Here is a 12,724-nt window from a genome sequence, read left to right as displayed (position 1 = left end):
AAATCTTTATTGATGAATGGTACAATGGGTCTCCAATCCTTACGATAACGATGACAATGCACAAATAATGACTATAAAACTGCATTCAATGCAATTAATTCAATTAACACTAGATTTATGGACTGAGCAAATGTGATTCATTTTAAACTTTTTTGTTACATATATATAAAATGGAAATATTTTAATTAATTTTAATTTAATAAAATTTAAATTTAATTAATTTTAAAGTAGAATATTTTTTAAAAATATATGTTAATTTTTAATGCTGCAATGAAATATGCATAAATATTAATTCCTCTCCTCTACCCACTTTATCATTTAAACAATGTTTGTAAATTTTTAAAAAATAGTGAACAAATCTAGTGTTAAACGAATTTATAAATGAATTTAATTAATAAAATGTGAATACCATTCCAACGATGATCTGAAACACAAATAAAAACAAAATTATATAAAATCGTTGTTATATAAAAAATTACTATAATTATTGAGAAAATGTTTAATATAAAAATTGACTTACGTTTTTTTCTTCATTGATGAATGCATGATGGGTCTCCTACCCTTAGGATGACGATGAGCATACGTTTATACCGAATAAAAGAAACTTGCGAGTTTCTTAACCGAGCAAACGAAACTTTAACATGCGACGATCAACACTGAATCTACTCTTGTCGACTTTTTTATATTTTATTTTAACACGATGCAACACACGAGAACCTCATTGCCTACGCGCTCGATTGCAATGATTTTCTGAAACAGAAAAAGTAAAAGAACAAATAAGATCATTGTTGTAATATAAATCAATTGAAATTATCATAGAAATGTTTGATAGTAAAATATACTTACTTTTAGTCTTCGTTGATGACTGCAGGATGGGTATCCTACCCTTAGGATGACGATGTATAAAATAAAATTAAATAAAAAGTCTGAAAAGCTGAAACATACTAAAGACTATATTACAATATTTCCTGTAAATCATTTCTGAAGGCAGGGCACACATTAAAACCATTGAATATTTTTGATAGAATGGTATTTAAGTTATTAAATATTTGTGAAATTTATCAAAGTATGCAACTTTTTGTTTGCTAAATTAAATACCAAGTATGTAATGTTAGTAAAATTATTAATTAAAAATCTTTAAAATTATCTAAATAAAACAGTAATTTTATCAGCAAACTCAATAAAGAGTAACATAAAAAATAAATCAGATTTTATACCATTCTATGCAATGAAAAACTTTTTAAACTATTAAAATGAAAAAGATAACGTTTGAAATAAAATTATTAAATAATTTAATACGCCTTATTTTCGTTCATGTTGTTTCGTTGAAAGATAGAAGGCGAATAAGAGGTATGTTACTACGTAACCTTGATAGAGGAGATCTCGGGAGTGTCGAATGCTCGGCTATTATACCTATGTTATCGGCTGTTTACGTTTTGTCGTCGGTTCGAGAAATTCCTGGAAATAAAAATATACATTTATAATAACCTATATGTCGAGTGTATTGTTTTCTTATTCTTCCTCTCTCTCTCACACTCCTTCTCTCTCACTCTTTCTGTAGTATTTCTATATGCTTATATGCTTATACTTAAAAAACATAATGCTTACCTCGACGTATATAGAGAAGATAAAAAAAGCTGCCACAAAAATAAGTATACAAATGACAGATTAACAAATTCGAAAGATTCGCCACATTGATGTGCATAAAACAGGCGCATAAGACTAGCGCGAAAATACTGCATGCGCCAAAATGATGCGCAGTAGATCTTCTTTCCACCTATAATAAAGAAAAATTTTGAAGCATTAAAAATACGATATAGGAGCATAAAAATTGTCAAAATATACTCAAAAAATCAAAATTGATCCTTACATCCTTTATATATTATAATAGGAAGGTGTAAACTTTAAAAAATATCTTTTAATTACCTGATCTTTACGGGACGATGATACTCCGATGTGTTCTCCACGAATGACGCCATGGAACTGAATAATTCGGACGAAAGATTGGCTGTGATTGGCTAATTCATTTTTTTGAACATGAAAAGGGTCATCACAGCTTCTTACACGGACAGAATCTGACCTTCTTCCTGACCACGCTGGTCAAACTTTATATGATAATTTATTTAATAAATAAATTATAAAACCATTCCTATTTTTCTAATAAATGTACATGTAACTTATAAATATTTTAAAAATAATGAATAGAATAAAGACAATGTAGACATTACGAGATCTTTGTCGTTTCGCATAAAAGAATATAATCGTATTGAAGAGAATTGTCGATATAAAAATGTCTAATATAAAATGCAGCATATGAAAGAATAAATTGCCAAAATCTGTATCGATAAAGAATCCTTATAATTTAAATACTTTCAGAGATGCATAAGATGTACATTGTTTCAAAAATATTTACAATAACGTTTATACACGATTCACAAGAAAATCATTCTACATGATCTTATGTGCTATGAGATACTACATTCTTTTTTTATTCTATTCATTATTTTTAGAATAATTACAAGTAACGTGTACATTTAATTTGTAATCGAAAAAAAGAAATATAAATTTATAATATATCAAAATTATTTTCTATTTAATGTACTTTAAAACATATGAAATGTTTAAACCAATATATATGCATAGAAACAATCTGAAATGTAATTAGAGTATATTATAATAATGAAATAATTGTTAATTAAAGAATAAGAGTGCCTATTTTTATTTAAAAGCTTACATATTATATATGTACCTTCTTTCTCGAGATTCACCTTATGACTGAGGCATTATCCTCTATGAAAATACTTTTATTCAATGTTGTCTAGATGACTATTTGAATTTTATGGATCTTTCAAATGGAAATAATATTAAAATAAAGATAAATTTAAATTAAAACTATGTAACTTTGTCATTTCTGTCCTTTTATTGTTATTATTTTATGGCTCCTATGCTATTATGACATCTAATTTTACACTGTCCTGTAATAAAAGTAGTGTGTATTAGAATGATAAAATAATTAATATAAATGCATATTCCTATCTAAATACACATTACATATGATCTATGTACCTTCTTCTCGTGACTAACCTTTAGACTGATACATTTTCCTCTGTGAAAAAACTTTCATTGAATGTTGTTTAGGTTATTTTCCAAATGTTGTCCATGTATGCAACGCAAATAACATTCTAAATAAACAGAGATTTAGATTATAACTTTCAAATTTTTACACTCTTTTCACTTTTATTTAATTACTATTTTTATTGAATGCATATATAACTTGTAAGCATTATAAAAATAATGAATAGAATAAAAAAGAATGCAAAATAAAAACATTATCTCATTGCATATGAGAAAACTATCATGTAGAAGAGAAACTTTGTTGAAGAAATTTGCAAAACAATTGACAGTCTATCGATTGCCAATAACTCAAAAGGCTCTATATTACATATATCAATAACATAAAAACATGCCTTTATGATAGGAATTTATTTTTCCAATGGTGGTAAACAAAAAATTGTCAATTATTTTACAAATTTCTTTAACAAAGTTTCTCTTCAACATGATTTTTTTCTTCTGTGCAATGAGATGTTTATATTTTGCATTCTATTTTATTCTATTCATTATTTTTATAATATTTACAAGTAAAAGTGGGTAAAGTACTAGTACAAAAAGTGTAAAAATTAGATAGTTATAATGAGTTTCTCTGTTTACTTGGAATATTTAATTTTGTTACATACATTGGCAACATTTGGAAAACAACATAACCAACATTGAATAAAAGTATTTTCATAGAGGATAATGCCTCAGTCATAAGGTGAGTCTCGAGAAAGAAGGTACATATATAATATGTAAGCTTTTAAATAAAAATAGACACTCTTATTCTTTAATTAACAATTATTTGATTATTCTAATATACTCTAATTACATTTCAGATTGTTTCTATGCATATATATTGGTTTAAACATTTCATATGTTTTAACGTACATTAAATAGAAAATATTTTTGATATATTATAAAAGGTATGTTTCTTTTTTCTATTACAAATAAAATGTACACGTTATTCATAATTGTTCTAAAATAATGAATAGAATATAGAGAATGTAGTATCTTATAGCATAGAAAATCATGTGGAATGATCTTCGTGTGAATCGTGTATAAACGTTATTATAAATATTTTTAAAACAATTATGCATCTCTGAAAGTATTTAAATTATAAGGATTCTTTATCGATACAGATTTTGGCAATTTATTCTTTCATATGCTGCATTTTATATTAGACATTTTTATATCGACAATTCTCTTCAATACGATTATATTCTTTTATGCGAAACGACAAAGATCTCGTAATGTCTACATTGTCTTTATTCTATTCATTATTTTTAAAATATTTATAAGTTACATGTACATTTATTAGAAAAATAGGAATGGTTTTATAATTTATTTATTAAATAGATTATCATATAAAGTTTGACCAGCGTGGTCAGGAAGAAGGTCAGATTCTGTCCGTGTAAGAAGCTGTGATGACCCTTTTCATGTTCAAAAAAATGAATTAGCCAATCACAGCCAATCTTTCGTCCGAATTATTCAGTTCCATGGCGTCATTCGTGGAGAACACATCGGAGTATCATCGTCCCGTAAAGATCAGGTAATTAAAAGATATTTTTTAAAGTTTACACCTTCCTATTATAATATATAAAGGATGTAAGGATCAATTTTGATTTTTTGAGTATATTTTGACAATTTTTATGCTCCTATATCGTATTTTTAATGCTTCAAAATTTTTCTTTATTATAGGTGGAAAGAAGATCTACTGCGCATCATTTTGGCGCATGCAGTATTTTCGCGCTAGTCTTATGCGCCTGTTTTATGCACATCAATGTGGCGAATCTTTCGAATTTGTTAATCTGTCATTTGTATACTTATTTTTGTGGCAGCTTTTTTTATCTTCTCTATATACGTCGAGGTAAGCATTATGTTTTTTAAGTATAAGCATATAAGCATATAGAAATACTACAGAAAGAGTGAGAGAGAAGGAGTGTGAGAGAGAGAGGAAGAATAAGAAAACAATACACTCGACATATAGGTTATTATAAATGTATATTTTTATTTCCAGGAATTTCTCGAACCGACGACAAAACGTAAACAGCCGATAACATAGGTATAATAGCCGAGTATTCGACACTCCCGAGATCTCCTCTATCAAGGTTACGTAGTAACATACCTCTTATTCGCCTTCTATCTTTCAACGAAACAACATGAACGAAAATAAGGCGTATTAAATTATTTAATAATTTTATTTCAAACGTTATCTTTTTCATTTTAATAGTTTAAAAAGTTTTTCATTGCATAGAATGGTATAAAATCTGATTTATTTTTTATGTTACTCTTTATTGAGTTTGCTGATAAAATTACTGTTTTATTTAGATAACTTTAAAGATTTTTAATTAATAATTTTACTAACATTACATACTTGGTATTTAATTTAGCAAACAAAAAGTTGCATACTTTGATAAATTTCACAAATATTTAATAACTTAAATACCATTCTATCAAAAATATTCAATGGTTTTAATGTGTGCCCTGCCTTCAGAAATGATTTACAGGAAATATTGTAATATAGTCTTTAGTATGTTTCAGCTTTTCAGACTTTTTATTTAATTTTATTTTATACATCGTCATCCTAAGGGTAGGATACCCATCCTGCAGTCATCAACGAAGACTAAAAGTAAGTATATTTTACTATCAAACATTTCTATGATAATTTCAATTGATTTATATTACAACAATGATCTTATTTGTTCTTTTACTTTTTCTGTTTCAGAAAATCATTGCAATCGAGCGCGTAGGCAATGAGGTTCTCGTGTGTTGCATCGTGTTAAAATAAAATATAAAAAAGTCGACAAGAGTAGATTCAGTGTTGATCGTCGCATGTTAAAGTTTCGTTTGCTCGGTTAAGAAACTCGCAAGTTTCTTTTATTCGGTATAAACGTATGCTCATCGTCATCCTAAGGGTAGGAGACCCATCATGCATTCATCAATGAAGAAAAAACGTAAGTCAATTTTTATATTAAACATTTTCTCAATAATTATAGTAATTTTTTATATAACAACGATTTTATATAATTTTGTTTTTATTTGTGTTTCAGATCATCGTTGGAATGGTATTCACATTTTATTAATTAAATTCATTTATAAATTCGTTTAACATTAGATTTGTTCACTATTTTTTAAAAATTTACAAACATTGTTTAAATGATAAAGTGGGTAGAGGAGAGGAATTAATATTTATGCATATTTCATTGCAGCATTAAAAATTAACATATATTTTTAAAAAATATTCTACTTTAAAATTAATTAAATTTAAATTTTATTAAATTAAAATTAATTAAAATATTTCCATTTTATATATATGTAACAAAAAAGTTTAAAATGAATCACATTTGCTCAGTCCATAAATCTAGTGTTAATTGAATTAATTGCATTGAATGCAGTTTTATAGTCATTATTTGTGCATTGTCATCGTTATCGTAAGGATTGGAGACCCATTGTACCATTCATCAATAAAGATTTAAAGTGAGTATATTTTTGTATTAAATAATTTCTCAAAAATTTTAATGATTTTCTGTAATAGTAATGATATTTATAGTATTGTTTTTTATTTCAGTTTCAGATTGCAATAGTGAGCGAAGCAATATGTGCAGTGTTTATGGTGGTATCATCAAACTGCGTGCAATGCAGTCTTTGAATTAGTTGTATAATCAGTGATCGGGCGAGTAATAAGTTAAAATCAAACGCGAATTAGAGTCAGTGTTGTTCGTCGTATAATAAAATATCCGTTTCGTGATAAGAAACTCATCTATAGTTTCTTATTTTCGTTTATACCGCGTTTTTAGATTCACGCGAGGTGCATCACCATGGTGCAATAGAGCTGCATCTCCTTGGAATGCATTGTAAGTATTCATTTGTATTTACATTTTATTCGATTTTATTTTATATAATTTTGGTTAATATTCCAGATAACTTATCGTTTTGTTCTATTTTATTTTACAGATATAACCATGGATTTTCTTCCTTTCAAAGATGTTGGATGAATTCTTCGATGGATATTCGATGGATCTTCTTCAATGGCAAATCGAGTATCGTCTTCCATTGTCAGACTACAATACTTGCTGCGAAATAGGAGTGTTTTGGAGCCATCGCAGAACTTCTTAAACCGTGAGTTTTTATTTAAAGTCCCTCCAGTGCTCAATCATGCTGAGGATGAAAGGTCCCAATCGGCACGAGTTACTGGTTGTAATTATTTAAATAAATTATTGACGAGCACATGAGTAATTCCTTTTTAGGAGTTATTCATGAAAATTGTATGTTTTATTATATGTTTTATTGTATGTTTTATTATTAGTTCAGGATAGGTTTTCTTGTCTCATCGGTTAAATTCATTTAATTCATAATGCAATTAATAAATGCACTCTCTTTTTTATTACGTGTTAAAAGCATGTAATAAATGTCTTACATGCATTTCTTCGTACATAGTTTATCTAATCGAAATTAATTTTGATATATCAATACTTTGATATTTTAAATAAATGAGCAAGAAGACAAACTCATTCGCGACGGATAGACTTTGGCAGTTAAGTGGCGGCTCAAAGCCCAGTTCTTTAATTAGAACAGCCAACTTAATGAAACGAGTCGTCCGAGGTTTGCAAAAAATATCCATCATTATTGTAGAGTCTTTTAATACATCCTTACCTCGAAACTATAATTGTTTCATATGGGGTAACTTTTTTTTTCATTCGCTTGTTTAAGTCATTATTCACCAAATGACTTGTAGAGTCCTTAGCCCGTTTAGATGAATTTTTATACAAATGTATTTATGTATTTATGTCTTAATCATATTTTTTAGATCAGGATTTTCAGCTTCTAATATACTAATCCCCCGTTTCTCCCCCCCATACTTTCTGCGTTCTCATCTATGCGTGTGCCCAGGTGTTACACGTATGGGTGAGAAACAGTTAGGGTGGGTTTAGTTTTAGTATTTTCCCCTATTGGCGGCTGTTATTGTGCTAGTGATTGCACGATGTACTTTACACCTGTGTGTGCGTATTAGGTAGTGTGTATTGTACATCGTTTCGCGATATTTTTTATTCATTTTAATACATTATTAAATACTCAAAGCACTACTTCTACATATCACGTGTGATGTGAAAAATACACATTTCTGTATTCTTAGATTTATATTAAATATTTCTAATTTTTTTGATAATCTCGTTTGCATAGTAGAGTTACTGCATTTATTTGTGGAAACTTTGATATACTTGTATATAACTAGTATGCATATATACTAGTGTATACTTGTATTTTTGCTTTAGTTATTTATGCAATAATCACTAGCCTTGGCAGACGATTACAGCAGAACGTACGTATACCCATTAGCATATAAGTTTAGAAAACGTGGTTGAACTAGGGTGTCGGAGGTGCCCCGGGGCATGCTCTCTAGTTTAGGCTTTTGCACCCTGGTGGTATGTGAGAGAACCGTGGAGTGAGTGGGTGGGTATGTATGGTTTTTCTTGAAACGGGTAAAAATATGGGTAATAGGCAGGCAGGTAGCATACTTCTCTGAATGAATGTGAAAACTTTAATTTTAAGTAGGTAGGATCCAGGAAAGGCATTAGACTTCTTGCTTCCACTCCGGAATGGAAATTCCGCCTCCTGAGTTTATACAGAATTGTTACAAAATTTGATCATCTCATTCTATATTATGCTTGATTTGTTAATTTATTTTGTGACAATTCTATCATTTTTAATATGTATCATGATTCAAAGGTATTTGCAACCATTTGAAAGACTCATTTATACTTTGATTTTATCTCGAACAAGATAAAGTCGAATCAAATTCGCAAATTCTTTGATGCATTTGATACTTAGTTTTAAGTATTTCAGGATTAGCACTACGCACTATCGCGATTTCGTCCTACAGCTAGAAATATTGATATAGTAACAAATAACGAATTAATGAAATAAAGGTATTGCAAGAAAATGCATTATTTATTTCAATTTGTTTTTATTATTCGATATTAAAAGTGCGAAGTGTTATTAGGTCATCGAGGGAAATTATCATCTGCTTGGACATTTGATTAAATGTTCTCGTGTATGGTCAATGAACTTTTAGTTCATTGATGGTCCACGAGTTAGAAAAATGAACGGAAATAGTAAATTAATTTTGTAATAATTGAGAATTAGAATCGTAACAAAATACAAGTTCATTTGCAAAATTAGTATGAAAGATCTTATCTTGCTCGCACGTAGGAAATGTCCAAATGCAGTTTTCATGGAATGAAGAAAGAAGAGGCTTAATGCCGAAGAGGCCCCCACTTAATTGTGGCTGAAGAGGGCAACTACAGGCTACTGAATTATTTTCAAAGGTTCAACATCATGTTCGAACCTTTCGAGAATGGTTCTTTAGTCATATTTTATATTTTATTCTATTATTTCTTTGCTCGTCATTAATTTGTAGTTGTAATTGGAGATGATGGATCATTCCATCTCCTTGGGACACCAAGCTCGTGTCTAATCGTCAAAAAGATGCATATTTGTTTAGTTAGTTAGAGTCATAAATATTAAATTTTCCACATATTATTAAATTTTCTTGCCTAATTAACTTTTTGTAAATATTACAGTAATTTCTTTTATCTTGTTTCGTCTTTAATATTTTTCACTGTGATCGTATTTTATTAATTTTGCAATTTTTCTTTTCCATATAATGCAGTTTAAAAGTTTTAGTCATAATAATTAATGGATATTATTTTCTTTAGTGACTTAATTTTTGAACTTTTACTTTTTTATTTTTTTTTATTTTTTGTAAATGTAAAATCACTTGTTTAAATATAATTTCATTGTAACGGTAAATAGATATTTGATAAAAATAAATAGAGAATTTAATTAAAAAGTGCATCTGGGAATTGGACGATTTATGTGTCAGGCTATTGCATAAGTTGATTGTATGATTAATATAGTTTTGCTTTTTGTTACAGGTTATCTTCGTTGGATTTAACAACAAACCTTTTTGACTTTCTTCTATTTCACTGCCTTAAATGACTACTTTTTAAAATATTATTTATATATAAATGCATTTCTGAAGGCACACACAAATTTATATATTAAAAATCAAATATAATTATTTTTAAAATTCTATAACACATAATAATTCAAATATTTGTAGATATGTACGAAACAGAAAAATAGAATATTAAGGGTTATTTATCAAGAATGTTTGTTTCTTACAGGATATAAAAATAGAAGTACTACAATTTGTAAGGGTGTTTTGAAGCCATCGCAGAACTTCTAATGCTACTGTTCATGTTTCATATATGTGATATAATAGTTAGTAACGAGTAAGTACAAAATTTGCCTCCAGTGCTCTCAATCATGCCGAGGATCATAAATCCTAATCGTTACGAGCTACTGGTTGTAATTATTTCAATAAATTATTGACATAAGTAACACATGAGCACACAAGTAGTTTATTTTTAGGAGTTACTCATGAAAACTGTATATTCATGATAAATTCAGGATAAATCTTGTTGTCTGGGGTCAATTAAATTCATTTTATTAATACTTCAATATAATTTAACGCACTTTTTTTTTGCTCTTCATATTTTTCTGCCATTAATTTACACGATTTTACGCAAAATATTAAATTTACGATTTAAAAATCGATCTTTGTGCGATTTTTGTACACACCTTGGTATATTATAAATGATGATGACATTCGTGGAACGTTAAACATCCCTCCAATGTAATATATAAAAAAAAGCCTTGAAATTCCATGCACATATGTAGTAAGCCAGTCAAGGTTATTTCAGGACACTGTATACACACATACACGCACCATAGGTACACTTTCTTTTGAAAGATACTGTCTTTCCTTTCTTTTTCAAGGACCTCGAATTATGACCTACCCATATCTGACAATGAAGACGATAACGCGACAAACAACCATACAATCAAGACGATATTTTACATTAATGTCCTTTCATTCGTGACAATTAAACACGATTTTGTCGAGGTCATTTAAGTAAAAAAAAAATAAAAAAAAAAATTAAATAAAAAAAAATAGGAAAACAAAGAGAAATAGGATTGATTCACCAAGTTATTTTCATTCCGCGAACATCCGCGTTCCTTTGTTTCTTCTTCTTCTTTTTCCCGCGAGAAATAGTTTGAAAAAAAAAATAAATAAATTACGGTAGAAACTTGTGTACATGCTCTCATTTTATGTATAATATAATATGCATATTATGATCATATAAATACGGGGCATAATTAAAATAATATTTTATATATAAAAAAGAAAAAAATATTAAAACTTGCTAATAAATAATTCGAATAAATTTGCAAATTATTATTTTTAAAAACTTTGATTATTTGTGTAATTTGTTTTGTAGAATCTTTCATTATCGTGTGTTATGAATTATTATTATTATTATTTTTTTATTGCCTTTTAAACAATTATACACCACAATTTTTTCATAGAGTACTTTCAAATTTATATTAATTTTTTATTGTTTTTTTTTTTTGTTTTTTTACCATCATCGTAAAATCATTTTTCTTAACCGTTCCTTTAAAGAATGGAGAGGTCAGTGTGAACTTACGTGAACTTATACATACACATACATATTCATCTATGCATATGTATAGTATACATATATGGTGTCATGGTGCCATCGATCTTGGCAGGATCGATGAATGGGATGATTAACGTTCGCGTTGGGATTCTCTCGATCTTCCCACCCACACGTTTCTCGAGAAATATGTTGGAACCTTTTGCCGTGAAATAATTAATTAAACGGTGAAAACTGTATACTCGAATCGAGAATAAATAATTTACTGTCGACTTTATTCTCGATTATTTGTCTTTGTCTTTACCAAATATAGGATTATAAAAAATGTTCATAATTAATACGGAAAATTAAGCACATGCGTGACAGACGTATGTGAAAATTTAAAAAAGAAAAATATATATATATATATATAGTAATCGTAAGATTATAATTACTTTATTTATTATTTTTTATTTATCTATCAAACACATATATATGCATGTGTATAATTTAAAAAAGAATTCTATTATAACGTGCAACCTGTAGGATTTAAATAACGAATAATAATTGTAGATATTAACATGTAGTAGTAATAATAATAGTATATAATTCTCTCTTGTAAGATATATATATATAAACGAGTAGAGATTAAGCCGGAAGTCGTCTAAGCTTTACACGAGTATCTCGGTACACGGTCATAGATATAATACTTGAAAGATCGACGTAGTTGATCGGAAGTCAGGGCCGCCAGCTGTCAACCATTTTCACTTTACCCGACGGTTCATCTCGATTGGAATGACAGCACGGTTTGCCAGTATGTATCAAACATACTCGTTTCGTAATAAACGTCAAATTACTGGACAATCAACGTTACCTATCTCTCTACCATAAGTTCTATTAACTATATCAAACTTTGTGCGTAATTCATACATTTTTTTATATTTTTTTTTGTATGTTAATGTGAATCAATATATATATATGTAACGAAAAAAACTTATTAACGTAATATCAATGTGGTAATTAGTTTCACAATTTGTTCGATTATTATATTTTTTTAATTTACCTATACTTCATAAAGGAATCGTATACAAATATAAATTTGATATATTTTTTTTTTTAATTACAATTTT

General features: G+C 28.1%; 1 long non-coding RNA gene across 1 annotated transcript; it reads right to left on the bottom strand.

The window, feature by feature from the left end:
* Positions 1-290: 290 nt before the first annotated feature.
* LOC149033653 (uncharacterized) lies at positions 291-1,015 on the bottom strand. The gene is made up of 3 exons (XR_016177376.1): positions 847-1,015; positions 521-750; positions 291-424 (listed from the first exon to the last, which is right to left on the bottom strand). It is a non-coding gene; the product is annotated as an uncharacterized LOC149033653 (long non-coding RNA).
* Between the last annotated feature and the right edge of the window lie 11,709 nt (positions 1,016-12,724).

The sequence above is a fragment of the Polistes dominula genome, unplaced genomic scaffold (genome assembly GCF_049000335.1).
Source record: "Polistes dominula isolate Pdom_NZ unplaced genomic scaffold, Pdom_raw_medaka contig_28, whole genome shotgun sequence".
NCBI classification, from domain to species: domain Eukaryota; kingdom Metazoa; phylum Arthropoda; class Insecta; order Hymenoptera; family Vespidae; genus Polistes; species Polistes dominula.
The sequence above is the reverse complement of the archived record's forward strand: the minus strand, read 5'-3'. Positions and strand labels throughout refer to the sequence as shown.